This window comes from Macaca nemestrina, chromosome 1, assembly GCF_043159975.1.
Source record: "Macaca nemestrina isolate mMacNem1 chromosome 1, mMacNem.hap1, whole genome shotgun sequence".
NCBI lineage: Eukaryota > Metazoa > Chordata > Mammalia > Primates > Cercopithecidae > Macaca > Macaca nemestrina.
This window is the reverse complement of record NC_092125.1, coordinates 82,926,001-82,953,158: the sequence shown is the minus strand read 5'-3', so window position 1 is coordinate 82,953,158 and position 27,158 is coordinate 82,926,001. Positions and strand designations below refer to the sequence as shown.

Genomic DNA, 27,158 nt, shown 5'->3' with positions numbered 1-27,158 from the left:
CTTAATTGGAGTCCTATTGTATCTGGAATTTAGTTTACTGCATTTCCCATTTAACATATAAAATAATATAAAAACCATTTTAATGGTTACACACTGGTTCATCAAATATATAAACATTAATTTATTTAACCAATGCTCCCCCAGCAATGTTGGCCCTTATCTTGTGTTTTGCTTTCTGCTATGATAAACAGTTTGATGAACAGTATCTTTTTTTATACCTTTTCCCCTACACCTCTCTGTTTATTTCACTGGGATTGATTGATAACAGTGAAATTATTAAAGGATGTAGGGGCTGGGCACAATGGATCACACCTATGATCTCAACACTTTGGGAATATCTCTTGAGTCCAGGGGTTCAAGACCAGCCTGGGCAACATAGTGAGACCCCATCTCTACAATAACTATAAATACATAAATTAAAATTTAAAAATTAAAGGGTAAAAATATATATTGCTGAGCTGCCCTCTGGAAATTCTGTACTATTTTACATTCTCCCCTAGACTATGTAGGGGTGGAAGATGATAGAGAGATGGGTGGGAAGAAGGTGAGAAAAAGGAAGCAGGGAAAAGACAGAATTGCAATGCAGACAGCACTATTGAGTTACTCTTTATGAATCCTGGAAGCTTGTCCCTCCCCAAGCACACCTTAAAGATGCCAATCAATTTTCTTGAATTTGGCTCCTAGAAAATAGGCTCCTACTGACCAGTGCTTCCAATCCTTCTGAATTCCCCAGGAATTCAAATTCCCATCTGAATTCTCAGATATTCTAATGATGTATGAAGTCACTTACAAGTCTTCAGTTTTAGAACTTAAGAGATTTTTTCTCTCTTTTCAGAATGTTTCAGATGGTGAGAGGTGTCATATTGAGCCTCAGTCATACTGCTCAAGACTGACTCTTTAAATAATATCCAGATTACCAAAGCAATTTTTTTTAGTGTCTTTGTTTTTCCTTCTCTCAATGTATATATTTTTATTTCAAAAAATATGCTGTACTCAGTCTTTAAACTGGAAATGCAGAAAATACTATTAGAAATAAACCATCCATAGTCTTCACAAACACAGTCATTGTTAACATTTTATTATGTTTCCTTCCAGGCTTTTATTTATGTATACATATATATTTTACAGCATTGTAAACCTACTACAAATGCAGTTTCTTACTCAGCTTTTTCCCACTAAAGAGCCATAAGCATTTTCCCATGATGTTACATAACCCTCATAAACATTCATTTTTATGGCTGGATGATATTCCAGTGAGAAGATGAATCTTAATTTATGTAGCTATTCCCCTTAGGAGAACATTTAGGGCATTTCTTGCTATAAAATAATTCATGTCAACTCTTTTTGCATAAAGCTAATCTCATAGTTAGCTTTGTTCTAAAATGGAGTTTTAGATACAAAATAGTAATATAGCTAATGATCACTTTTTGAGCATTTACTATAGGAATTTAACTTGCATTATCCCTACTCACAACTTTTCAAGGTAAATAATAATATCCCCATCTTCTAGATGAGGAAACTGAAACTCAGACATTAATTTGCTTTAAGATGCAAAGCTAAGCAATAATTAAACCCAGAACTTTATTGTTCCAAGATCCCTTCCCTTTGGTCCAGATGATACAGGTACTTTATTATATCAGAGGATGCAAATATTTTTTAAGGATCTTGACATACATTGTGTTCTACTATTTTTGCCATCTTTTCCTCAATTTAGAGATTTTTAAATATGGGGCATTTGTTTATGTTTGTGTGCAGGCTTGTTGGACCTAGAAAAGTTTTTAAAGTTTATATTATATTTATATTATCTTCCCTCTATTCTAAGCTTGGAGGGTTAGTGAATATCCACTATTTTTTTCTATAGTTTGCATTTGTTAATATTTAACTTTTTATTCCATCAAGAATTCAGTCTACTGTATGGAAGGTATGGAATTTAGTATGTGGAATGAGAACAAACTAATTTATCTCTCGATTTTCTAACCATAGAACCTAAATTCATTTATTACAGATATTCTCTTTCCCATTGACAAATACTAGATTCTTATATGTAGTAGAATATGTTTCTTTGCTTTCTTCTATTTATCCACTCACTCAGTTAGTAAATATTCAGTGCCTACACATGCCAGATACTGGTCTAAGTGTCTGGATACAGTGGAGGATGATAGCAGTCTTATTAAACAAATAACAAATCAATAATTACTTAATTATAGTATTTCTAATAGCTTTGAAGAAAATATATGAAGAATGCCATGGTGGCTCATAGCAAGAGTACCTGATTTATTCTTGCACAAATATCACACTTTCAATTTCTGAAGTTTTCTGAATTTTAATACCTAATAATTTAATATTCCCTTCCTAACTCACTGCTGTTCTTGCTTGCTTATTCTGTCAGGTGAAAGTAGGAATGATTTTTTTCAACTTATGAAAATATCACATTGAACTATTGAATTAAATATATATTAAATACAGCAATTAAATTTTAAAGAATTGACATATTTCACATATTCCAAAATTCTACCCAAGTTTTCTTTTACAATTCTCAATAAAATTTTGTAATTTTTTAGTTTTCTCCAAATACATCATTCAATTTTATCATTAAGTTTGCTTACAGGCATTTTGTACTTTTTCTGCTATTATAATCAGGATCCCAGTTTTTATTATATTTTATAACTTGTTTTTAATACTGTAGAAGCAAGCTATTGATTTTATGTATTTATTACACAATCAGCCACCTTACTGAGCTCGTTAATTCTCATATATTTTTCTCAGTTTTACTCCTTTGGATTTTCAATAGATGCATTTCTACCTTCAATTAATAATAGCCTTTTTCTCCTCTTTAACAATATTTAGGCCTCTTTCTTTTTTATTCTATTTATATCAAATTGGCCAGAACACCCCAAAAAATAAACAATGGTGGTTATGAACATCCTTACTTTGTGCCTAGTTCTTCACTATTTCACTGTTTCATATGATGCTGGCTGATGATTAAATGTCATACTTTTTAATTAGTTGAAAAAAAGTCCATCTATTCTTAATTTTTAAGAGGTTTTATTAGTAACAGATGTTCAATTTTATCATATCCATTTTGATGTCTTTTCTTAATGAGCTCTTATGTAAGATAATTATTTCTTCAGATTATTAGCTACTGCATCAGTCACATTTGGTTGAGATATTTGGTGATTTTCTTTCTAAATAATGCTGCAACATTCTTGAGTACCATGGTAACACCCTGGAACCTCGGAAGAGGCTTGGGCCTGGAGTCAGCCCACCTTGAAAGTGCAGAAACAGCCCTGTGAATTCAAGTAGAAGATGCCCGAAGCTCCTGAAGAAGAGATCCAAGGGCAAAATGTTCTGTAATTTTGGGGGTAGGGGGGAATCTCTATTCCTCTAAGGGAACAATGAATTGATTTGATAATGGTAGGAGTATTTCAGTGTTGTTGAGTATAAGCAAATTTTGGACATGTCTTGCTCCTGGCATGCTGTGGGTGCCGGAGCTTTCCATGCATACCTGTAACTTTGTATAGTTTGGTCTGGTAAGCTTGGTTGAAGGACATGGCCGAACGTAATTTAAGATGTGAAATAAACCTTGGCCATAAGTTTTGGGTCTGGTATTTAGTCAACTTGGAGTAGAGCTTATTTGAAATAATTTCCTGATCACTTTCAGAGTCTCCTAACAGCTACATTCAAGAGCCTTGATTTGCCGAGTTGCTTATCTCATTGGCCACTGATTCAATGAACATGTATTGAGCACCACTTATGTGTCCAGCATTAGACTGGGGTGTTTCAAAATGCAAGCTTTATTATTATATGGGCATGGTGAGTTTATTATGATTTGGGATCAGGAGTTGACTGCCACTGAAAAGATAGTATATCACCCACAGTTCCTCAGAGGAGGGTGCATGCCACACCACACAGGGCCACATGGGGAAGCACCAGGCTCAGTCAGCAGGCAGAGTGAGGGAGGAAGTGTGGAAGGGCCTTTACTGTGGTGTCTGTTGGAAGGAACAGGAAGGGCAGCATAAGTGGACACGCTGTGAGGTTTAGGAGTTGTGAATAAGTCTGACACGCTGTGAGGTTTAGGAGCTGTCCGGAGTTGCCTGGGACCTGGTCCTGGGACGGTTAGGACAGGGGAATTCCAGCCCAGAGTGTGAGAGCCCTGTGAGCATCTGATAAAGGCAGTGGTTGGGGAATATGGGCCTGGGGTTGGTTAGTGGCCAGATGAGAAGTATACTTGCAGACCCATCCTTTTCTATCTCTAAGAACTAGTTAGCCCTGGGAGTAAACATCTCCTTGGGATCAGCAAAGCCACCGATATCAAAACATCAGAAAATACAGAAGATTAAAATGCATGATTAATACATAGAGCTTTCAATGAGAAAGGTGATACCACAAGCCATGAGAAGGGTCAGAGGAAGAGTTTCATGAAAATACTGGGAAAAAATTTCCTGATATTCCATTGATCTCTCTTAACTGTGGCATCAACAGTCCAGGCTATTAAGAAGTCCTTGAGTCAATAGAAGAAACAAATATAGGGAGAAAAGTTGACTAACCTCAGGAGAAGTGAGGCTTTTGCTCCCTGATTTTACTCTTCCCTGAAATGAGTCAAAACCAGAGACAGTTTCAAGGACAGAGCTGAGGGGCTATGACTGGAGGAGGAGCCTCTAGTGGGAGCAGGTGAAGAGGGCTGGATGGTATAGGCACTCTCTTGACAAATGGCCCTTCTTCAAGTGGCTTCGGGACCCCTCCAACCCTTCTTTCCTATGCAGCTTGGGATGGGAATGGTGGTGGAAATCTACTGCTCAGGATGACTTCTTTACCTCCCCAGGATGTACGGAGAGATCAGCTCAGTCCCATTCTCTCCCAGGTTTATGAAAATTATTCTTTCTGTGAGCCCATCAGTTAATCACAGAGGCCAGTCTCTGCTCAGCATCATATTCCAGGAAACATGGTTCAGCAAATACAAGTGTCTGATAACAGAGAATGAGACCCAGATACCCAAACATTTTGTTTAAAATAAGAAACCTAACAAAGTCTTAGGTTTTACCTATCTTTATGTCCATTCCTGTGGAAGAAGAAAGTATCAATGAAAACTTACAACACTGACACCTTTCAGAAAACAGAGATACCGACTTAAACATTATTCCCTCACCAGGACAACTAATTATTAAGTAAGACAACCATTAAGAATTGCAAAGGCCGGGCGCGGTGGCTCAAGCCTGTAATCCCAGCACTTTGGGAGGCCGAGACGGGTGGATCACGAGGTCAGGAGATCGAGACCATCCTGGCTAACACGGTGAAACCCCGTCTCTACTAAAAAAAAAAAAATACAAAAAGCTAGCCGGGCGCGGTGGCGGGTGCCTGTAGTCCCAACTACTCGGGAGGCTGAGGCAGGAGAATGGCGTGAACCTGGGAGGCGGAGCTTGCAGTGAGCTGAGATCCGGCCACTGCACTCCAGCCTGGGCGGCAGAGCGAGACTCCGTCTCAAAAAAAAAAAAAAAAAAAAAAAAAAAAGAATTGCAAAAACATTTTTTACAAGTCTTTTATTTTTAGAGGTACCACCCGCAATGAATTTTATGATGCAGGATAGTTTCAGGAAAATGGAGAAATTTTCATCTTGCTGAGGTTGTTTTCATCAGCAGTTGAAAGGTTGCACAGTTTCAAGGCTAAGCAATGTAATTTCATTTTTTAGCACCTAAGAAAACAGAACAGACTGACAATCTGAGGACTTACAATTTCGAAAAAAGAAGGGTAGCACAGGAGGATTAACAAATGAGTTATAGGGCGTAAGATGTTTTTCATCTATATACTTAAAAGCAATGCCAATGTTTACCAATGTTCTCAAAGAATGTCACAGAAGATACAGTTCCAATCCATGACAACGTAGCTTAAAACCCTCTCTCCCTTTCTTTCCTTTCAATCTTGCTCATAGACCTTGTGGATCAAAGAGTCTCTCTCCATTTCATTTCCAGCTTGCTGTCAACACTTCTCCAGTAAACCATCCAGGTGGCTCTCAACTCCTCAACTCAAGTCAAGTCTAGAAATTATCCATGTAAGTATTTAACATACCATATGCCTGGCACATGGTGTGGATTCAAAGAGCTTTAGCTATGAGTATTATTATGAGTGTTATTGGGAATATAAGGTTACTGTCAGAAACATGAAAACAATGTTGAGAAACACACCAGTATCCTCACTGTTTGCATTGTCACCATCCATCTTCCTTTCAGTCCTTGTAGGGCAAAGGAGGCATGGCAAAAGCCAGTGGTCTCCCCAGCTCCCCGTCTTGGAACTACTTTTTTCTCTCACTAGATATTTGCCTCCTCTTTGATGGAAATGTTCTGGCCTCTCCCAGTAGATGTTCCTGCCCAGGCATTGAGCTAACAAATTCAAAGTTTCCCTTGGAAAGAAAGGGAGGAGGGAAGTTCAAGGATTCTCTTTCCTTCACAGTCAGGAGGATAGGAAAGATGCTGTAAATCTCATAATTCAATAACTTATTTCTTTATCATTCTTTTCATCAAGGTGACAGTATCTTAAAGGCCAACCTTTGGGGGTAGGTCTAGAAAAATGGTCCACAAAACCCATTTGGCATGGTTTCAGTCTAGATCACTGGTCTTTGGGTGTGATGAGGGGTAGGGCTGGAAGGGGGAAGAAGAAAGTGCTCAGTCTCTTAGGGGCACTTTTTCACATTCTACTGCCTCTTTACAGAAACTCGAAGTCTCCTCTCCACTGAGACTCACATTGACTTCTCGTTCTCTCAAACCCAATCAAATACCTTGTTTGTTGGTAAATCTCATTGACTTCACTTCAGACCATGTCCAGAATCCAACCACTTCCTGGCACTTTCTCTGCCACCATTCCAATCCAAGCTGCTGCCAACTCCCACTTGGGTTATTGCAGTAGTCAACCTGTGTTAGTAGCCTATTGCCACGGCAACAAACTCCTCAAACTGAGTGACTTAAAGCAACACAGATTTATGTTCTCACAGTTCTGGAGGTCAGAAGTCTGAAGTGGATTTCACTGGGCTAAAATCAAGGTGTCAGCAGGGCTGCTTTCCATCTGGAGACTCCAAGCAGAAGTCATTTTCTTGCCTTATTGAGCTTCTACAGATGACTCGCATTGTGTAGCTCATGGCCCCTTCCATCTCAAAGCCAACAATAGTTGGTCAAGTCTTTCTCACACTGCATCACCCTGCCTGCCTCTCTCCTGCCTTCCTGTCACTTATAAGGACCCTTGTGATTTCATTATGCACCTGGATAATCCAAGATCGTCTCCCCACCTCACGGTCAGCTGATTAGCAACCATAGCTCCATCTGTAACTTTAATTGCTCCTTGTCATGTAAAATAACATTTTCACAGGTTCCAAGGATTTGGATGTGGACATCTTTGTGGGCCGTTACTCTGCTCACCACACCTCCTAACTCACTCCCAGTTTCTTACCTCCCTTAAATCACTTCTTCACACGGTAGCCAAAGTGGTCCACTTAAACCACGTATCACATTACCTCACTGTGCTCAAGACCTTGCGAGGGCTCCCACTTTGTAGTCCCGACAGCCCTCAATACCAGTAAGGTTCTTCTTATGAGTTCTATGAATGTATTCGCTGAATTCGAATACTCCTATCATTCCTGGCATCCACCCCACTGCATTATGGGAAATAAGACTGCATTCTATTTGCTAATGTTTTATTTAGAATGTCTTCATCTATATTCAGAAGCGAAGCTGGTCATTTGCTTTCTGTGTTTTCTTTTGTTTTGCTTTGTAGAACAGATTGGGGGCTTTGCGTCTTCTATAAATGAAATTAGCATGGAAGTCATTTGTTTCTTAAAAGCTTGAAAAAATTCCATGCCTTAAAACATTTTTTTAAACTTTACCGAGCCTTAAATTGACTAAGCATAACGAACAATAGGTAACAATGTTGAAGAAGTCCCCTAAGATTTTTAAAAACACCTGTTTTTAGTTGCCATTCTCCAGAATCTTTTCCATTCTATTCCATTCACTTACTCTAACCCAAATTGAATACAAAAATTTTGACTAAGGCACTCCTTTCTAACCCATTATCAGTCCTACCTAAGAATTTAACTCCTGAGGTGTTCACACTACTGGGGTTTCAAATTAGCTTGCTGTCCAGATGTCTGGCCCTATGAACCAGAGGGCTGGGCCAGTGCGCAGGTGGCCTGTCATGCTGGTTAGACTGAATGAATGAGCTGAAGAAAAGATCTGTGATCTTTTTCTAGGACTCTGGATTAATTAGGAGACCCACTGTAGGGGAATTCCATCCCTGGATCCCCCTACATGTACCCTCTGATGTGATAGAATAAAAATGAAAATAGAATCAGCTACAATTGTTTCCACACATGTTAAGACTGGTACTCCCTAGCCAGAAGAAAGTCATTTTTATGTTAGTCTAACAGAGGAATCAAATGTTGCCCCCTAACATAATTTTTAAAATTTTAATTAAAACCTACTAACTTGAAATTTATGTGCAGTTATTCTCCTTAATGTCACTTTAGCCAATTTTATAAACTATCCCTCCTTGAAAGCCCTTCAGATACTTCAGATATCACTCTCAGAAATAGCCCGAATCCATTACAAGGGTGAGTCACATGTCAAATATGTAAACACAACTTTAGAGTGGAGACTGGACATTCACCCCGTGCCTTAGGACAAGCCTTTGCTGTCCTGAGAGTTGATGGGAGCAACTCCAGAACCTTTGACTACCAAATAATCTGAGGGTCTTTGCCTATTGGCTAAACCACACAATTGCTATCAATATCGGGCTTTCTTGATGTTTCAGATGTCCCAAGATGAAGAGAGATGTAGTTATAGATGTCACTTCTATGCATGCCGTCAGTGTTTACTGCAGAAGGTAGTGGATCCCTAATAGAGTGTGAAGGGAAGTATTCCAGTCCACCTTGCAACTAACCCTGTGTTCGGCACAGCAGCCTCAGCAGTGTATCCACTACACAAGAAGACAGGAAGTCAACAACATGCTCCCAGCTGGTGGGATTAGCATGAACATTCACAGCAATGTCCAGTGGCAAATGACTGCCCTGTTACATAGCTTCACATTTTCCTCTCTCTTTAAACTTCTCAAGTCAATCAGAGAAGTACCACATATTATAAAGTGAGGGGGCTAACTAAATGACACACAAGACCATCAGCTCCACTATATTACAGCGGCAACCTGTGAATTACATAATCCTTGGCCTCAGGTGACTTATAGTAAAGTTGGGCAAACAAGAAAACAGAAAGGGAAATTATCCATGTAAGTATTTAGCATACCATATGCCTGGCACATAGTGTGGATTCGAAGAGCTTTAGCTATCAGTATTATTACGATTGTTATTGGGAATATAAGATAACTGACAGAAACATGAGAACAATGTTGAGAAACACACTGGTATCCTCACTGTTTGCATTGCCACCATCCATCTTCCTTTCAGCCCTTGTAGGGGCAAAGGAGGCATGGCAACTGAGCCAGTGCTGGAGGGTTGCCCCAGGGACAGCAGCTTGGGATAGGAATCCATTCTTTTTTTTTTTTTTTTTTTTTTTGAGACGGAGTTTCCCTCTTGTTGCCCAGGCTGGAGTGCAATGATGTGATCTCAGTTCACCGCAACCTCCGCCTCCTGGGTTCAAGTGATTCTCCTGTCTCAGCCTCCCAAGTAGCTGGGATTACAGGCATGCACCACCACGCCCAGCTAATTTTGTATTTTTCTCAGAGATGGAGTTTCTCCATGTTGTTCAGTTTGGTCTCGATCTCCTGACTTCAGGTGATCTGCCTGCCTCAGCCTTCCGAAATGCTGGGATTACAGGCAGGAGCCACAGCGCCCGGCCAGGAATCCTTTCTTAGCCATCCAGGAGCACAGTCAGAGGGGAAAGACCAAGGCAAGACCTGAAGAAGTGCTGAGAGAGTCTGAGCCAGGGAAGCCAAGCCAAAAGCCAAATGCTGCTGGTTAGTGGGGAAGGATGCCATGGGTCAGGAGCCAGGTAGAACTCAGAGGAGAAAAGAAGCCAATTGCCAATTTGGAGCAACTCAGGGAGGATCCAAAATGGTGCTGGAACCATAGCCATAGTTCACCTTTGCAGGTCACTGGGCATGGCCACGTTTAACCATCAGAAAGCTGAAGGGCCAGGGTCTGTACACAATACTATAGGACAGTAGTTCTCAAAGAGAAGTCCTTAGGTCCAGCAGCATCACCACAACCCTGGAATTTGTTAGAAATGCAGATTCTCAGGCCCACCCTAAACCCACTAAATATCAACGTCTAAGAGTGGGCCCTGCCTCTGCAATAAGGAACTGCAGTCAGGTGAACTTTGTAAGTCAGCATTTTCCTACTTTAGCTGTATAAAAAACCACCTGGGCAGATTAACAAATACCCAAGCTCGCAACCCACCCTACATCAATTAAATCAAAATCTTGAGGAGTGGAGCTGTGGGGGCATTTGGCCTTTTTTTTTTTTTTTTTTTTTTAGCTCTCTGGGTGATTCTAATGGTGGAAACCACTAGCTCTAAACATCTTCCTAAGGATAAATCCCTTTATAATTTAAGGTATTACTAAGGCATCATTGTTATCCATGCTGGACACAGTGTAAAGACCGTATGTTCCAATTTTATCAGCCCTTTTCTTCAGGTTTCATGTAGCCTTAAATGAGACGGCTTATTGGAAGGACTTTTAACAACATTATCTGATTGTAGTCAGCGAGGCTTTCTCTTCACCCTGCTGAACGGATTACTCTTCGAGTGTCAGAGTAGAAACTATAATCCTTTGAAGTGAGTAAGGACAAGCTTTCCAGAAACCTGGGATCAACACAACCCAAATGAAGGCAACTGTGTGTGTTGTCTCCAGATAGCTGGTAAAGAACAAGTGCTTTTTCAACTGAGATGAAAATTAATTCAGAGGTCAATACAGGTTCATTGTGTTCATTGTGATGGAAGATCCACTCACTAATTTCATTTGGGGATTAAATCTTTATTGTCTACTCTACATTTTCATCTGTTTTCACAGTTTCTTTGCTTCTCTACTGAATTTCAATCAGCAGAGGAAAGGACATTGTTATGCCCTGTTTCTTCATTTTTTTCTCTTGCATCCTTGTTCAATTCCTCCTGCTCTTCCCCTCCTCCTTCTCCCAACCCCACCAGGTCTGAAATGCCCTGTATATTTGATGTGAATTACACATCCTTGAGACTGTGACTTGCTTGTGTTAAGACCACTTGCAGCTACCTCCAGTCATAATTGCAATTATAATTGGATGCAATTATTTGCTAAGTGTGCTTACAAATTTACCAGAGATGCTAGATTACATGTGGTTCATAATATCATAAAGCCTCCCATCATGTTAAGATGCCACTAAATTCCTTCCTTCTTCTAAACTAATTAATCCACAAGCAACACGCACTTAATAGTCTCTGAATAATTACCAAGCTGGTCCAGTCTTTGCTAAGGTCAGCCCAGGCGGGCAGTCTTGCGGGGTCCTTGGGACTTACAGCACCCACCCGGATCCCTCCATGTAGAGCTGCCTTCTCTAGTGTCTTCCTCTCACTGCCTCATTGTCAGCAGGTGAACCAAGCCCCTCTCCTCAAAATAACGTTTCTGGAAATTTTTCTATTCTTTTTTTAATGATAAGAGGCAAGGTAGCAGAAATAACTTCTGCTGCTGCAAAATGGCCCTTTTAATGCCTAAACTCAACTTCTCCATCAGCTGCAGGGGTGATGGAAGGAGGGGCTGGAGGCAGGGAACTGTCATGCAGGTTGCATTAAATCCCATGCTGTGTGCAATTAGACAGCCATGTACAGATTTCTGGAAAGGCCACCTGCCCCTTCCTTACACAGCCTGCTTTTAACTCTGCAGATTACTCTGCTTCCGCAGCTCTCCTCCCACCAGCACCCTCTTGCCTCCGCTTCACAGCCGTTGCCAGTCAGCATCCCCACACTGTATGAAAAGCATGCATTTTGGTTCACAAAGAAGCTTTCCATTTCATTTTTATCTGAGAACAAGTCGGTCACTTGACATCATAGGAGGTGTCTTCTCCATTTTACAAATAGCAGAAATGAGGGTCTGGGAGTTGTAGCGACTTGCCCCAGGAGAGAACCCAGACTCAAGCTTCCTGATTGCACACACGCAGGCACTTGGTGAACCACTCAGCCTCTTGGGGCATTTGAAAGGCTTCTGGAAAAACCTCCTGAGATCTGGTGCACCCTGACCCAGCAGGTCCATTGTTGAAAATTCCAGATTAGAGATCTTTCATTTGGTTGGGGCATTGGGTCTGAGTTAAAATGCACTGCCCTTGGAAGGGGTGGCACGTTAGGCTTCCATTGGACACAGAATATCTTGATTAGCCTCCATGCTCAGAATGCCCCTTACAAAGTGGAGACAGGGGGCCTAGGAAAAGAAGTCAGTTTTCTTGAGGATCAGGAAGGGAAAGGTGGAGTGGGGCAGGAAACCCCCGAACTGGGGCATTGAGAACACCATGGCATCTGGGATGGGTGAGTGACATGAAAGTGATCAGAGAAAGGAGACGCAGGCAACATCAACTTCAGACCTCATTAGCTTCAAGACAGGGACTATTCCATAGACTGTACAGGCACCATCTGACTTGAAATCTCCCCTCTGCCTAAGTCTGAAAGGCCAGGGACACAACTTGCTCCCAAAGAGAGACAATCAAGCAGGAGCCCCCAGTTTGTCCTGCCCTCAGATCCTGCCTCTGCTTTTGCCCAACACTGACTGACACCTTTCCCCATGCAATGACCTAACACAGCCGAAACCTTGCATCTGTGTGGTCAAGGCGAGGAGTGAAGTCAGAAGCAATCTTATTGTCATTAAGCTCGTGCAGAAGAACTTGGAATCCCAGAAGACTGGAATCCAGTCTTAGCTTCTACATCCTATTATGTCTCATTCCACCTATTCAAGCATTAACTTGTTAGGAGAAAAGACTGTTTCTCTTTTCATCCTTTTCTTACCACCTCCCTACCCAGCACAGATTTCCCTCAAAGCTAACAAAGTCTGCCTTATGTGCTTCAAAAATAAAATTTTTTTAAAAACTTAGTTAAATATATGAAAGAAAGGAACACAAGGAAGTTGTCTTCCCTAACTCTACACTTTGGTAGTGTCTTATGGAGAGTGGGAACAGAGTCTTAGTCCTCCCTGCATCGTAAGTACTGACTCGATGCCTGACGCGCAATACACGCTTGTCGAACATGCACTGGATGCTGCTGCTCCATTGTCCCTTTTTTGGTCTTCATGGTTTCTCAGGCTCTCTGTGGATGTTTCACGTTCTTCTGGGGCTGAGGCTCATGCTTTCCACAATGAGAAGGCTGACATCCCCATGCTACTGTGCACCTGCTTACTGCCGACATAATCTCATGTGTCTCTGCTTCTACTTCTTCCCATATCACATCTGTTCTTACAGTTCCCCACGTCTAACCTCCTTCCCTTAGACGTATTCTCCAAGTAGCTCCTCCCTGTCCTACTCCCACATGCTGTATCTCCTTCACCAGCCCAGCTTGCCTACTAACTCCTTTGCTGACCACTCAGGTCCCACTAAAGTGGAGGCTCTGTTTTCTAAATTCTTAGCGTGTTTCCAGTCTGAGTCACATGGTTTAGCCCCTCCACCTATGGTGTGCTGCATTATCTTTGGTGATCCGTGCTCCATAAAAGCAAGGTGAACCTGCCTATCCTCACATTGTGCCCCTCCAACCCATCTGCCCCTCCCTCCAGCAGTGGAAACAGAAAAGATGCCCAAGTATTGGGTAGCATTTATTCATTTTCATGCCCTGGGCTTACACGTGAGAAGAAAGTATAGTATCATGAAGTATTTCTCAAAGGATGGGGGTCATGTCACTTAAATCATATTCTCCTGGCGGGGGGTAAAGAAGAACCTGTTAAAAATTCAGATTCCTGGAGAAATAGGAATGCTTTTACACTGTTGGTGGAAATGTAAATTAGGTCAACCATTGTGGAAGACAGTGTGGTGATTCCTCAAAGACCTAGAACCAGAAATACCATTTGACCCAGCAATCCCATTACTGGGTATATACCCAAAGGAATATAAATAATCCTATTATAAAGATGCATGCATTCATATGTTCATTCCAGCCCTGTTCATGATAGCAAAGACATAGAATCAACTCAAATGCCCATCAATGATAGACTGGATAAAGAAAATGTGGTACATATACACCATGGAATACTGTGCAGCCATAAAAAGGAGCAAGATCATGTCCTTTGCAGGGACATGAATGAAGCTAGAAGCCATTATCCTCAGCACACTAACACAGGAACAGAAAACCAAACACCGCATGTTCTCACTTATAAGTGGGAGCTGAACAATGAGAACACATGGACACAGGGAGGGGAACAACACACACTAGGACCTGTCATGGAGGGTGCAAGGAAAGGGAGAACATCAAGATAAATAGCTAATGCACGTGGGGCTTAATACCTAGGTGATGGGTTGATAGATGCAGCAAACCACCATGGCACACAAACCTGCACGTCCTGCACATGTATCCCAGAACTTAACATTAAATTAAATTAAATTATTTTAAAAATTCAGATTCCTGGACCTTGCCTCAAGCCCATCAGAATCTTTGAAGGTGGGTCCAGGATCTGAGTTGTCACAAACTACCCCAGATGATTCCTAAGCAAACCAGCCAAAGAGCTACTAAATTAGTGGTTCGGAGCCTGGGCCATGGGGCCTGACTGGGTTCGACTCTCAGTCAATTTATTTACAGGGATGTACTTTATTTAATCATCAATAAACTGGAGGCAAAAATAGTCCCCACTTCAAAGGATTGTTGTGAAAATAACTGAAGTACTGAGCAGGGAGCTTGGCAAAGAGTAAGTGCTCAATAAACAACCCTTTGGAGCTTTTGAAGAAAGAAAATTCTTCACAGTCCTTGCTGTTTCCTTCCAAGTGGAGGGAGCCCCATTGGCATAACACTGTCAGCATCTCTCCACCGCTGCACTCACTCTGCCACGGGGGAAGTCGCGTGATACCTCATCAATTAACTTGGGAAGAGCAAATTGGACATGCTTGGCTCAGTTGCTCCCTTTTCCTCTTAAGAATAAAACTGCTGGCCAGCGCAGTGGCTCATGCCTGTAATCCCAGCACTTTGGTAGGTCGAGGCAGGAGGATCACCTGAGGTTGGGAGTTCTAGACCAGCCTGACCAACATGGAGAAACTCCATCTCTACTAAAAATACAAAATTAGCTGAGCATGGTGGTGCATGCCTGTAATCCCAGCTACTCAGGAGGCTGAGGCAGGAGAATTGCTTGAAGCCGGGAGGCAGAGGCTGCAGTGAGCTGAGATCGTGCCATTGCACTCCAGCCTGGGCAACAAGAGCGAAATTCCATCTCAAAAAAATAAAAAAAATGGAACTGTCCCCAAAGAGTATACATCCTCCATTGTTCTTGCAGGAGCCAAGTCTGTCCTTGTATGAGAACGAAGTCAGGGGTAAGGGAGGAGGAGGAAGCTGATGTAACTCTGATCCCCCCTGCTTCACCATTCCCAGGCCCAACTGGGCTGTGATTGGGTGAGTTACCGAACCTAATTCCAGGGTTCAGTAGTAGGAAACTATAGTGGCATGGCCCCATTTACTGTCACTGCTTGTAACCCACTGGGGACTTTGTGCTTCCTATCCCTTCTATTCTGGGCTTTTCAGGTTTAGAGGTCCAGGTTCCAGAGGGGGAACATTCCTACCAAAGGATGTAGCACATGCTGCCAGGACACTTGGGGCCTGTGCCAAGGACCCTCACAAGAAGTGGTGTCACCACCGTGGCAGAGGAAATTGGCCCTGACCAGCAGGAGGAGAGAGAGCTGCTGTGCCCAGTAGGGACACAAGGAAATCTGGCACCCAGATGATCCACTGTGCACCTCTTGGCACTTCCTCTGACCAGTTTTGATGATCAATGTGCAAGTTCATCAACCAGAGCCTGAGGAAGGCATAGTGTCCAGGGACTTGAGTCATTAGAGATGAGGGTCTAAGTCACACCAACTGGCAAGAAGTGTGACTCAACCAGCAGAGGTATTTCCTGAGGATGAGAGAGAATGAATATCAGTTGCGATGGAAGCTGTAGTTTGTCCCACTAATCTTTATTTTGTAATCCCCTGCCAGGGAACAAGGCTGTGGGAATGCTGGAGACACTGCTTCCGGAAATGTATGAAATATAGGTCCATGCAGTGAATGCTGTCATGAGCCTCCAAGATCCATCTTGGGGACTGAAGGTCTTCTCTCCTTGTATGTTGAGCGCTGCTGGCTGACAGCCCTCAGCGAATAGCCCTCTCTGGGAATTGCCTTTGACTGAAGATTGCTGCCTCCCCAGGTTCAGATTCAAGAGAACAATTGTACAACATAGTGATTATCATTAATAACAATCTATTAGAGCCTTGAAAATTGCTAAGAAAGTAGATTTTAAGTGTTCTTACCACAAAAAATTATAAGTACGTGAGGTAATGCATATGTTAAATAGCTCGATTTAGCCCTTCCACAATGTATACATATTTCAAAATATCATGTACACAAGAAATGTATAAAATTTTTATTTGTCAATGAAAAAAGTAATAAATACAACTATGAGTGCTGCAAATAAAGAAGAGGATATAACTAATTTGGGAGGGTTTCAGAGACTCATCTTCCAAAGTAAAATATGAACAGATATTATTTCAAACTAAAATATTCACAGATAGCAGTATTAGCATTTTTTTTAGTTAATAATTTTTTTAAAGCCAGAAGGGTTGTAAGTCATTGCCTCATAGTAGCTGGCAGTTGGTACAGTGGTCATAGCCAGGATCTGCTGTTTGTAGTAACCCTAGGATAACGATTGAGAGTTTTTCATCATGGATAACTTCAGTAAAAATGAAGACCAGATTAAAACCAAAAAAAAGTATAAAGACCCAGCATGCTCCACAGGATCGGTGAGACCTTTGATAAGACTGCAGTACTGCTTGACTTTTCCCTCTGCCAATCCTGCTTCCATTCCTTCCCCTCCTATGGGTGTAGATCCCAAAAGAACTAATAAACTTCCGCAAGCCAACCTTCATCTTGGATTTTGTTTCCTACTCCCCTGCAACATTAATTCATTTTTCTCCTGTAGTAAACTACATTCTCCAATCTAGCCCTTATTCATAACTAAGATGAGATTTGGCCTACAGCTTCCTTACTCTTTGCCTCATTTCTGATTCAGAATCTGGACAGGGAACACGGGCACTATTTACCAGACTGCTTCAAAATCTGAATGGCCATTCTCATTAGGAAATCCAGGAAAGATCAGTGCATAGAGGCAGGTAGGGCACAACAGTGTCATTACCACGTGGGTCATCAGTTAGGGAACAGGAGCCCTGCCAATGGGCTGAGATCCAGAGAAGCGAGGGATGGACATGACCATGGCAAGAGGGAATTTAATTTCAAGCTTTATTCTCCATATAAGCAGCCTCACTGCAGAACACCTTTCAGTCAAGGCTCAGACCAAGAGTCATTTGACAACAATAAGAGACCAGGTCTCTAAATGCACCTGATAACCTAATGATCCTGGCCAATCCCTAGCAGTGAGGTTCAGTGAGAAGAACGCTGGGCTTTGTCCCAACAAGAGTGACCAATATTTGATTGCCAATTTCACTATCACTATCTGTATGACCCTGAGCAAGCTTAACCTAACTTTGCTGAGCCTACTTTCCTCATCTGTAAAATAGAATAAGGAGAACCTTGCAGAGTCAGTGGAAGGATTAAATAAGATAATGTATGTAAAGCTCCTAGCACACTGCCTGGCTTTCAGCAACTCACAGCATTAGTATATTTCACATAAAGAGTTTTTAAGCTTCTCAATGTGATGAGTTATGACTGGTTTCTCCTAGCCAATTCATTTACCTCCCACTGTGCCATTTCTAAATAGGGAAACTATTTACACTTGGGCAGAACAAGACGTAGGTTTTTGAGCAGCTATGTAGGGCAGGGAGCCATCTAATGAGCACGGCTTATTTTTATCCACCACTTTTGCATTTTAGACATGGCTATTTGGATACAGGTCAGCCCTTCCGGTAAAATATTGTTCCTGCTCACCTGCAATGGGTGATTTATATAACTCCACTTGGCCTCAAAGGACAGAAAAGCAATCAACTCCAAGCGGAGAGAGGTGTTACGACACAACTCAAGGCTGTGTGAGAAGGAAAGACCAGAAGGTCAGGACTGGGAGTTGACAGAGATAGTGACATGGCTAGGACCAGGATCTTCACTGGGACACTGCCACCCTAGAAATGAGGTCTTCTTGGTGCAGTTGCAATTCATGAGTCACTGGCCAATACCCTAGAGTCCATTGCAGGAAAGCAATGCCAGTGATTCAGGGAAATGTTTTACCCCAAGAGGGGGAACTACTGGAAGAAAATGTCAAAGAAATCAGATAAATCGATGCCCAAGGCTGCCATCAGGAAAAACCCACACCCCTGCCCAGCCCTTTGGTATCATATTCTTCAGGCTTCTGTTGGCAACAGAATCTTTGGTTGAAGGAGCCACTATCTGACCAGTCTGTCCCCACATCGCTGGACTCCAGCTTTGGAAAAATGAGGAAATGGGCCTGGCCAAGGGGAGCAAGATAAGCAATGGAGCATCCCAAGGAGCCCAGACTCCCAGCCCCCACTGAGCTGGCCACTTGCTCAGGCTGCAGGATCCTAGGATGAGACCTGACTGATAGCCAGGAGCACAAGTCCACCCAAACCATGCAGGGAGTGACCCTGCCAGCTCCCCATCTGTTTTCCTCCCAAGCACGCTACTACCAAGCATATACCTGGACAAATCCAGGGGAATTTTGATTCTGTGTCCCCCAACTTTCTTTCTCCTCATTCTTTTCCTGTCTTTCTGCCTTCCACCATGACCCATGTGGTAGTAACACGGTTTGTGCAGAAACTACTTTGAGAAAAAAAAGCCTGGAGCAGATTCATCCTCTGAAATTGCCTTCTCCTGGATGGCTTCCTGGTTAATGCTCATGGGATTACAAAATGGAAGGCTTTGTCTTGTGTCAATAGCATTCTAACATTAAGAGAGGATAAAGGAGGGGCTTAGCAGCTCCAGAGGGATCTGGTGACCCTGACTCTTCTGAAATTACACCCCTGGTTGCCCACACAAGAGACTGAGCTCCTGCCCAGCAGCCATCACATGGTGAAACCATCCCTATAAATTTTATAAAGTTAATCAGGGAAGAAGAGGGGGAGAGAAATGAAAATAAATCCAGCTTGCAGCACACTCAGCATTCATTGTGAGGCCAGCCTGCTCTCTAGCCCACTTCCTCAGAGCTGTTTGATGCCTATTGCCTCAGAGTCACATGGACCCTAGATTAGAGTTCCCCGTAACTGCTCTATAGATAACAACTTGAGCATTATGAAATGTTAATTTTTCTATTTGAGATATTCTTTCAGGTCCTGCACACCAGTGACACTACTGACATCAGCTGGTCTGAAGGGCCCCATGAGAAACTGACTTTACAAAGAATGCAGTTTCCACATCCTGATAATTTCATCCTCCTCACCGCAACCAATCCACAACCCCAGTTTTCCAGCCCCTTGCCCTCTGCAATTATCTTGTAAACCTCAGCCCAAAACTCCTTCAGAAGATGAATTTGATGGTCTACTCCCATCTCCTTTCTTGGCTGCCTTGCAATTGTTAAACTCTTTGTCTGCTGGAAACCCTGCTGTCTCAGTGTATTGGTCTATTATTGCACAGAGAGCACATGAACCTGTTGGTCCTATAACAATGGGACTCTTAGACAAACATATAACAACAATAACATTGCCATCAATTGAGCACTGTGAAGCTAAGAGCTTCATGTACATTATTTGATTCATCACAATACCCCCATGAAAGTTGGTGTTATCATCTTCCTATTTTATAGATCAGAAAACCGAGACTTGGAGAGGACAAGTAACTCACCTAAGTCACATAGCTAATAACTGGCAGAGCCAAGATTCAGCCTCAGTTCCAGCTGACATCAGGGCCCAAGCTCTTCACTACTCTTAACTCTGGGTAGCTACAGATGCTCCAAGATGGGCCAAGTGCATATTTCAGCTCAGGCCCCCTTCCTCCAGAATACTCTCCCTAATCCCAAGCCTTCTCACCCCTGAGCTGGTTTAGGAGGCCCTCCCATCTACTCCCCTAGGGCCAGGCCAAATCTTGGTCACAGCTGCATTGTTTCATGTGTTCATGTGCATGCTACCCTCAGAGGAAACAAGTTATTGTATGGTTCTTGGAAGCAGGGACTATGTCTTATTTGGCTTTATATCCTTGTCCCTTGTGTAGGACCTGACGCATAGTCACGCCAAATCTTAAAACTTTACGCTTTCCCAGAGACCAGACTGTTTTAGACAATCCAGTTAAGTTTTATCACTGGGATGTAACCTGGGGTGCTTGGTTTGGCTCAAACCACTGAAAATTTTTCAAACTAAAGGCCTGCACAGGCTGAATTCCTTCTCCTGCATCCTGTCTGGGGACTTGAAGTCTAAGCATGGAGGATGTAGCTGTGAGTTTCCTGAAGTGAGCACTCAGGTCCCAAATCACTCTTTCATCTCCTCTGACTGCCTAAACTTGGTTCCTTTCAATTATATGCATGAAAAATAGCATTTAAACTAGTAAACTCTCATCCCCAGTGTGGTCTTGGGATGAGATTTGCATAAATAGTAATGATCCTTTAAATAGAATCATAGCTTTGCCTCTCTTTGCCCCTTTAAAAATGAGAATCAACAGCCAGGCATGGTGGCTCACCCCTGTAATCCCAGCACTTTGGGAGGCCGATGCAGGCGAATCACTTGAGGTCAAGAGTTCAAGACCAGCCTGACCAATACAGTGAAACCTTGTCTCTACTAAAAAAAAAAAAAAAATTTAGCCGGGCATGGTGGTGCACACCTGTAGTCCTAGCTACTCAGGAGACTGAGGCAGGAGAATTGCTTGAACCCAGGAGGCAGAGATTGCAGTGAGCCAAGATTGCGCCACTGCACTTCTGGGCAACAGAGTGAGATTCTGCCTTGGGGGCGGGGGAAGAAAAAGAATCAACATGATAACCAACAGAGACTATTTTTAGGATTATTGATAGTTTCTAATAAAATCAGCTAAATATAAGTGTTATTGGTTATTAACTTGATTACTGAAGCCAACTATAAATAGAGGGTATCTCTTGGACAGCAAAGTAAAATCCAGAATCTCTAAAACTCATTTCAGCCGACAGGTTAACCCAGGCCCATGGCACAGTTCAAAACATGGGCTCTGGAGCCAGACTCACTGGCTGATTCCCAGCTTGCTGGCCTTGTGATCTCTTCCCTGACCTCAGTTTTTTCACTTGTAAATACAGGGAATATAAAGGCACTTTACCCATAGGATTATTGTGAGAGTTTAGTAAAATAATTCAAATGAAGTACTCAGCATGTTGCCAAGCATTTAGAAATGCTGAAGTGTAATTAAAATTACTCAATTAAAATAAAATCAGGCCGGGCGCAGTGGCTCATGCCTGTAATCCCAACACTTTGGGAGGCCAAGGCGGGTGGATCACTTGAGGTCAGGAGTTCGAGACCAGCCTGGCCAACATGGTGAAACCCCATCTCAACTGAAAATATGAAAATTAGCCAGACATGGTGGCAGGTGCTTATAATCCCAGCTGCCTCAGAGGCTGAGGCAGGAGAAACGTTTGAACCCTGGGAGGCAGAGGTTGCAGTGAGCTGAGATCACACCACTGCACTCCAGCCTGGATGACAGAGTGAGACTCTGTCTAAAAATAAATAAGTAAATAAAATTTAAAAACTTATTTTTGTTTAAGATAAAATTAAAACTATTCCAAAGAAATGTGGTCCCTTGAAAAGTAAGTTCAGTCAGCAGAAAGTCAGTCTTGTTAACTGTCAGAAACTGTGCCTGACAAGGCTCGCAGGAGCCGCGAGATTCGTGACTAAGTTCACTGGTGCGAGAATGAGAAAGATGGAGTCTGCGGATCTGCCCGTTTTGTCGGGGGCTGTTTTCCCGCCCTGGGGTAACTGGGCACAAGAATAGATTCACTTTCAGTGGAGCGTGGTGGCTCACACCTGTAATCCCAGCACTTTGGGAGGCCAAGGCGGGTGGATCACAAGGTCAGGAGATTGAGACCATCCTGGCCAACATGGTGAAACCCCAACTCTACTAAAAATACAAAAATTAGCTAGGTGTGGTGGCTCATGCCTGTAATCCCAGCTACTCGGGAGGCGGAGGTAGGAGAATCCCTTGAACCAGGGAGTTGGAGGTTGCAGTGAGCCGAGATGGCGCCACAGCACTAGTCTGGCGACAGAGCGAGATTCCATCTCAAAAACAACAAACAAACAAAAAAAACCCAAAACAAACAAAAAAGAATAGATTCATTTTCTGCAGTGTCATCTTCCTTGTGCCCGACACCCCTGGCGTCAGACCTTGCTCATGATTCCAGTTTTATTCTCTCGGTGCCCTCCAGGTCTGCTGCAAGGCACAGTGGGTTGCAGCCATGACCAGGAACCTGTCCTGATCCATCAGATCATGTGCTCTTGGGCAAATTCCCGCTCAGCTCAATTTGGGACTACCCTCTTCCATCTGGAGGGGTCACAATTCCCTTATTTGGGCAGTGCTGGAGGGGACCACACCTGAGCCAGGGCCAGGAGGAGAAGCAGAACTGAGCAGGTAAGTACAAGAGAGGTGTTCTCGGTACCTGGTTTGCCCAGGACCATCCCAGTTTTAGCACTGAAAGTCCTGGGCAAACTGGGATGGTTGGCCACCCTAGGAAAATCCTAAAGGTCCCCTCGTAGGTGGATTGTGCCAAGGTGTCAGGTCATGTCAAAGGTGGTGGGGGGGAAGCCCAACAGTGCTAACCCCAAACTTTCTGTTTTATAACGGCCCTTTTGATTTCTTCAAATGCCTTCAGAGAAAACAGCACAGTTCACCAGCCTCTCACTGGTGATACACATCAAAGTATAAGAGCTTTGATGTACTTAAGAATCATTTTTATTTCATTTTCCTGTCTTCTCCGGATTGAATAATACCAGTCCCTTCTAGCTGTGCTGTCATGCCATCATCCCTGGTTACTCTCCTCTGACCCCACCCCATCCTGGCCCCTGGCCCCTCAGTTAGAACCAGAGAAAGACCAAAGGCTCCAGGGGATTGTCCCTACCTCTGGGTGGAATTCTCATCTTTGGAGTCCAGTGGGGAATGTGGGCTGCAGTGTCAGGGCTCACAAGGTTCTAACCTGGCCTAGTCTGAACTTGAGTGTTCATCACAAGCACCCAGTTTAGCTCTGGACTTTCAGAGGGGAGTGGGAAGAGGAGATGTACACAGGAAAATGTCTGACTTAGGGTGAAACCAAGTCAGAGTGGTGGGACTTTCTCCAGAATGTCCCTTTCCTTACTTATGACCCCACCTCTCTCTCCTGACTCTTTGAGGCAGCCTCCTATGAGAACAGCAGCATGGTCTGCATGTCATCAGAGCCCCAGTGCAGTGACACCTCCACCAAGAATTCTCCCCAGCTCTCCTGTCTTCCTCATCAGCCTCCTCTAAAAACTCCTGGTACTCCCAGAGATTGTACCACAAAAATTTGCACTTAATGACTACTTTGTTTCATTCCTCAATTGGTTCATGTTGATTCTCTTGTCCCAATGATGTTTCAAGATATTTTTGGAACAAGAAGCTTGTCTCACTTAACTTACTCACTCACTTTTTTTCCCTAAACTTTCACAGCACCGAACAGGGTGTCAGGCAGCTAAAAAGTACTCAATAAATACTATCGGAAGATGGTGAATGAATTCTGAACACACCATCCCCCAGCACAATACCTTGAACACTAAAGCTCAACATATGTTTGTTGAATGAATGAATGAATGAATGAATGAATGGAATGAACACTCCTGTCTCCTACTTATCCACATTCCTGATATTCGCCACCCTGGTTTTCTGAAAAACAAAATAAAAATATAAAAAGATGGAATGAGACAAAAATATAGTAGAGTTGGATGAAGTGCTTGGCATTTAAGTTATTTCTTTACTTCTTATGGGGATATCCTGGCTTCTTATCTGCTCTATTTGTGGGGGAGCTAGAGGTATACTTGAAAAACACACCCACCGTAGACCCATCCTCTAGAGTTTTTGCTTGTATCTCATTTCAAAACCCCCTGCTTCTTCAGTAGCTGTAAAGCAAGCCACAGGATGGCAAAAAATTAACATGAAAAAAAGGTAGCATACATTTAAACTGCTGATATTCTGAGAGAAAATCTTTCAGAGTACTTTTAATGCTTTTAGCTGCTAGCTGCATACTCTACAAGCAGATTTCTATTTACTAATGGTGGCAATTAAGGCAAGGTCCTAGGCTTAACACAAAGTGATTTTTTACTGAAGCAAATATGCTAATCAACTTTCCTGCCATGCTCAATTTTCTCATCTAGCTTAGTATGTTGTGCCCACAGCCTCAGAATTGGGAAGCCTCTCTGCTATGACATGCATCTTTCTGGCCACATATGGAAACTGGATTGGCAACGACCAGTGATATTCTACGTAAAAAAAAACTTGAAATGAATGGCACAGAAACCTTAGCACTGTAACCTTTGACATATCACTTATTCTCAGTTTCCTCATTTGTAATATAGGCATATGATTTTGGAATTAAATGTAATCACTTTGGCAATGTAGTTAACACACTGCATAGACAAACAACCACTCAAGAAATGTTAGTCACTGCAAAAATAAAAATTGTAAAATACATTAGTGAAGCCAGGCACAATGGCTCATGCCTCCTGAGTAGCTGGGACTACCGGCATTTGCCACCAGGCCTGAGGTGGGAGGATTACTTGAGCCCAGGAGGTTGAGGCTACAGTGAGTCAAGACTGCAACACTGTACTGGGTGACAGAGTGAGACCCTGTCTCAAAAAACAATTATAGCAAAATACATTGTTATTATGGTTGTTGCTAATGCTGAACTGAAAAGTATATGAAGTTGGATCCTGAAGTGATCATATTAAGCTATGAGCACTAGGTCTTCCCAGTCCACCTATAAAACTGGTTTTGTGCTCTCAGATGTTCATAAAATTGATTCTGATGCACGTAAGTAAATGCCCGGTGGTAGCCAGCATCCAAGATGGCCCTTGATCCTCACTTCCTAGCCACCATGCCCATGTGCAGTGTCCTCCCAAGCTAGGTCATAAAACACATTGACTTCTCCCTCTCTCCAATCACTCTGGTAGAAGCCACGTACCATGTTGTGAAAAGGGGCCAACATTATGAGGAACTGAGGCCTCCTGCTAACAGCCCTATGAGGGAGCCACTTGAGAAGCAAATCCTCCACCCTGATCAACCCTTTGGATGGCTGCAGCCCTGGCCAACATCTGGACTCCACCCTCAACAGGGATCCTGAGCCAGAACCATCAGCAACACATCTCCCAGTTTCTTGGTCCTCAGAAACTATGAGATAATGAATGTTTGTTGTTTTATGCAACAAGGTTTTGTAGTAATTTATTACATAGAAATAGATAACTAATACATGCTCTTTTGTTTAAAGAGAATTGAATGCATTTCTGTACCTTGCTGTCTATGATTTCAGGCCAAGATACTTACTTTAAAAACATTAGTTTAATAAGAAATGCAAACACAACTGTAATTGTTAAAGTTTTTCATTGTCTTTTTCTGAGATATGCAGAAGCTGACACTAGTTTCAAAGCTTACTGCTTGTTCACCTGCCTGTCAATCACCTATTTTCCTTCACATTCACTCATCTATCCATGCTATGTCTTAAGACTGGGGTTTTAAGACAGAAGTACACAGATAAATAATATACAGTACTGGTGGCAAGAAATTTTCTTTTCTAGAAATCCTTTTAGGGAAAAGTTCTTCAGAAAATGGTTTTTTGATCAACTGACTTGGGGTAAAAGTTGAGCCTCCAGGGCATGATTTACTTTGGTATAAGATTGTAGGATATAGACCTGGCACAGTGGCTCACGCCTCAGATCACGAGGTCAGGAGTTTGAGACCAGCCTGACCAACATGGTGAAACCCCGTCTCTACTAAAAATACAAAAATTAGCCAGGTGTGGTGGTGCATGCCTGTAATCCCAGCTACTCAGGAGGCTGAGGCAGGAGAATTGCTTGAACCTGGCAGGCAGAGGTTGCAGTGAGCCAAGATCGTGCCACTGCACTCCAGCGTGGGCAACAGAGCAAGACTCCATCTCAAAAAAAAAAAAAAGAAAAAAAGATTATAGGATATATAGAGGGAGGGGGTTTGGAAGTCATATTTATTGGTGCATCTGGAGAAGAAACACAAGAATGAGATAAACAGAGAAGAAAGGGGTGAAGAGCAAAGGCTCCATGATACGACTCTTCCCTTTGCCCCTCCCTATCATCTTGAGTAAAATTATTAAACTCACAAAATAGTTGAGACACAACAATTGGAGAAGTGGAAACTAGTGAAGGGGCAAGCCTCTGTGTCCATGCTGATGTATTGGAATAAAGACCACCCAGGAAGCCCTAAAGCACAAAGGCAGAGAGCAGGAAAAGGAGTAAGCCTCAGGGACACAGAGAAACCATAAGGAGGACTTTGGAGTTTCACAGAGCTATGATAGTGAGGATTTGAAGTTTGGTTAAATCACTAAGGGCCACTGAGTTCCCAGTGGGCATATTAGGTGGATGAATGGATGGATGGAGACAGAGGTAGAGAAATGGACAGGTGTGAACTCCTGGAGGACTGACAGAAGAAGCCTCATCTTATTAATCTTTATGCATTTTATGTTGTACGTGGCAGAGGTTTTATAAACTTGTATGGAATAAATGAATGAATGAATGAATGAGTGGATAAATAATACATGAATGAATAAACAGATGAATAACTTGCAGGTACTAATTATCTAATATATGCACTCTATCCAATACCTGTATGGTCATCTTGAAACTTAAACTTACATAAACTGTGTTTTTTTCATAAGGTTACACATATTTCAGGTTGTAGAAGATATTCTATCTGCTTAGGTATCCTTACCATAAAGCAATACTTTATTGTTTATAAAAGACCATCTTTCCTCTGGTCCATCAGACAAATATTTATGTTGTCTTCACTTTCTGCTACCCGTAGGGGAGCGATGGAGAGGGGAGAGATTGCAGAATGAATGTAACCAACTAATGCATCAATATGTCTCCAGCCTGAGCAAAGCGGGACCTACTACAA

At 42.6% G+C, this 27,158-nt stretch overlaps 2 long non-coding RNA genes across 4 annotated transcripts in view; one reads left to right on the top strand and one right to left on the bottom strand.

Annotated features, from left to right (window-relative positions):
* Positions 1–7,468, bottom strand: part of LOC105478326 (uncharacterized) — a 16,532-nt gene extending 9,064 nt beyond the window's left edge. The window contains exon 1 of one of the 2 annotated variants that reach the window (XR_985251.3): positions 6,770–7,468. This is a non-coding gene — a long non-coding RNA (uncharacterized lncRNA). Of the gene's footprint in view, positions 1–644; positions 803–6,769 lie in introns of those variants that run through there. The other variant, XR_011614716.1, reaches the window with a different exon arrangement.
* Positions 3,262–27,158, top strand: LOC105478321 (uncharacterized). 2 transcript variants are annotated; one of them, XR_985248.3, is made up of 3 exons: positions 3,262–3,362; positions 5,927–6,046; positions 27,066–27,158. It is a non-coding gene; the product is annotated as an uncharacterized lncRNA (long non-coding RNA). The 2 variants fall into 2 exon arrangements; XR_985250.2 differs by lacking the exon at positions 27,066–27,158 and adding an exon at positions 16,110–16,227.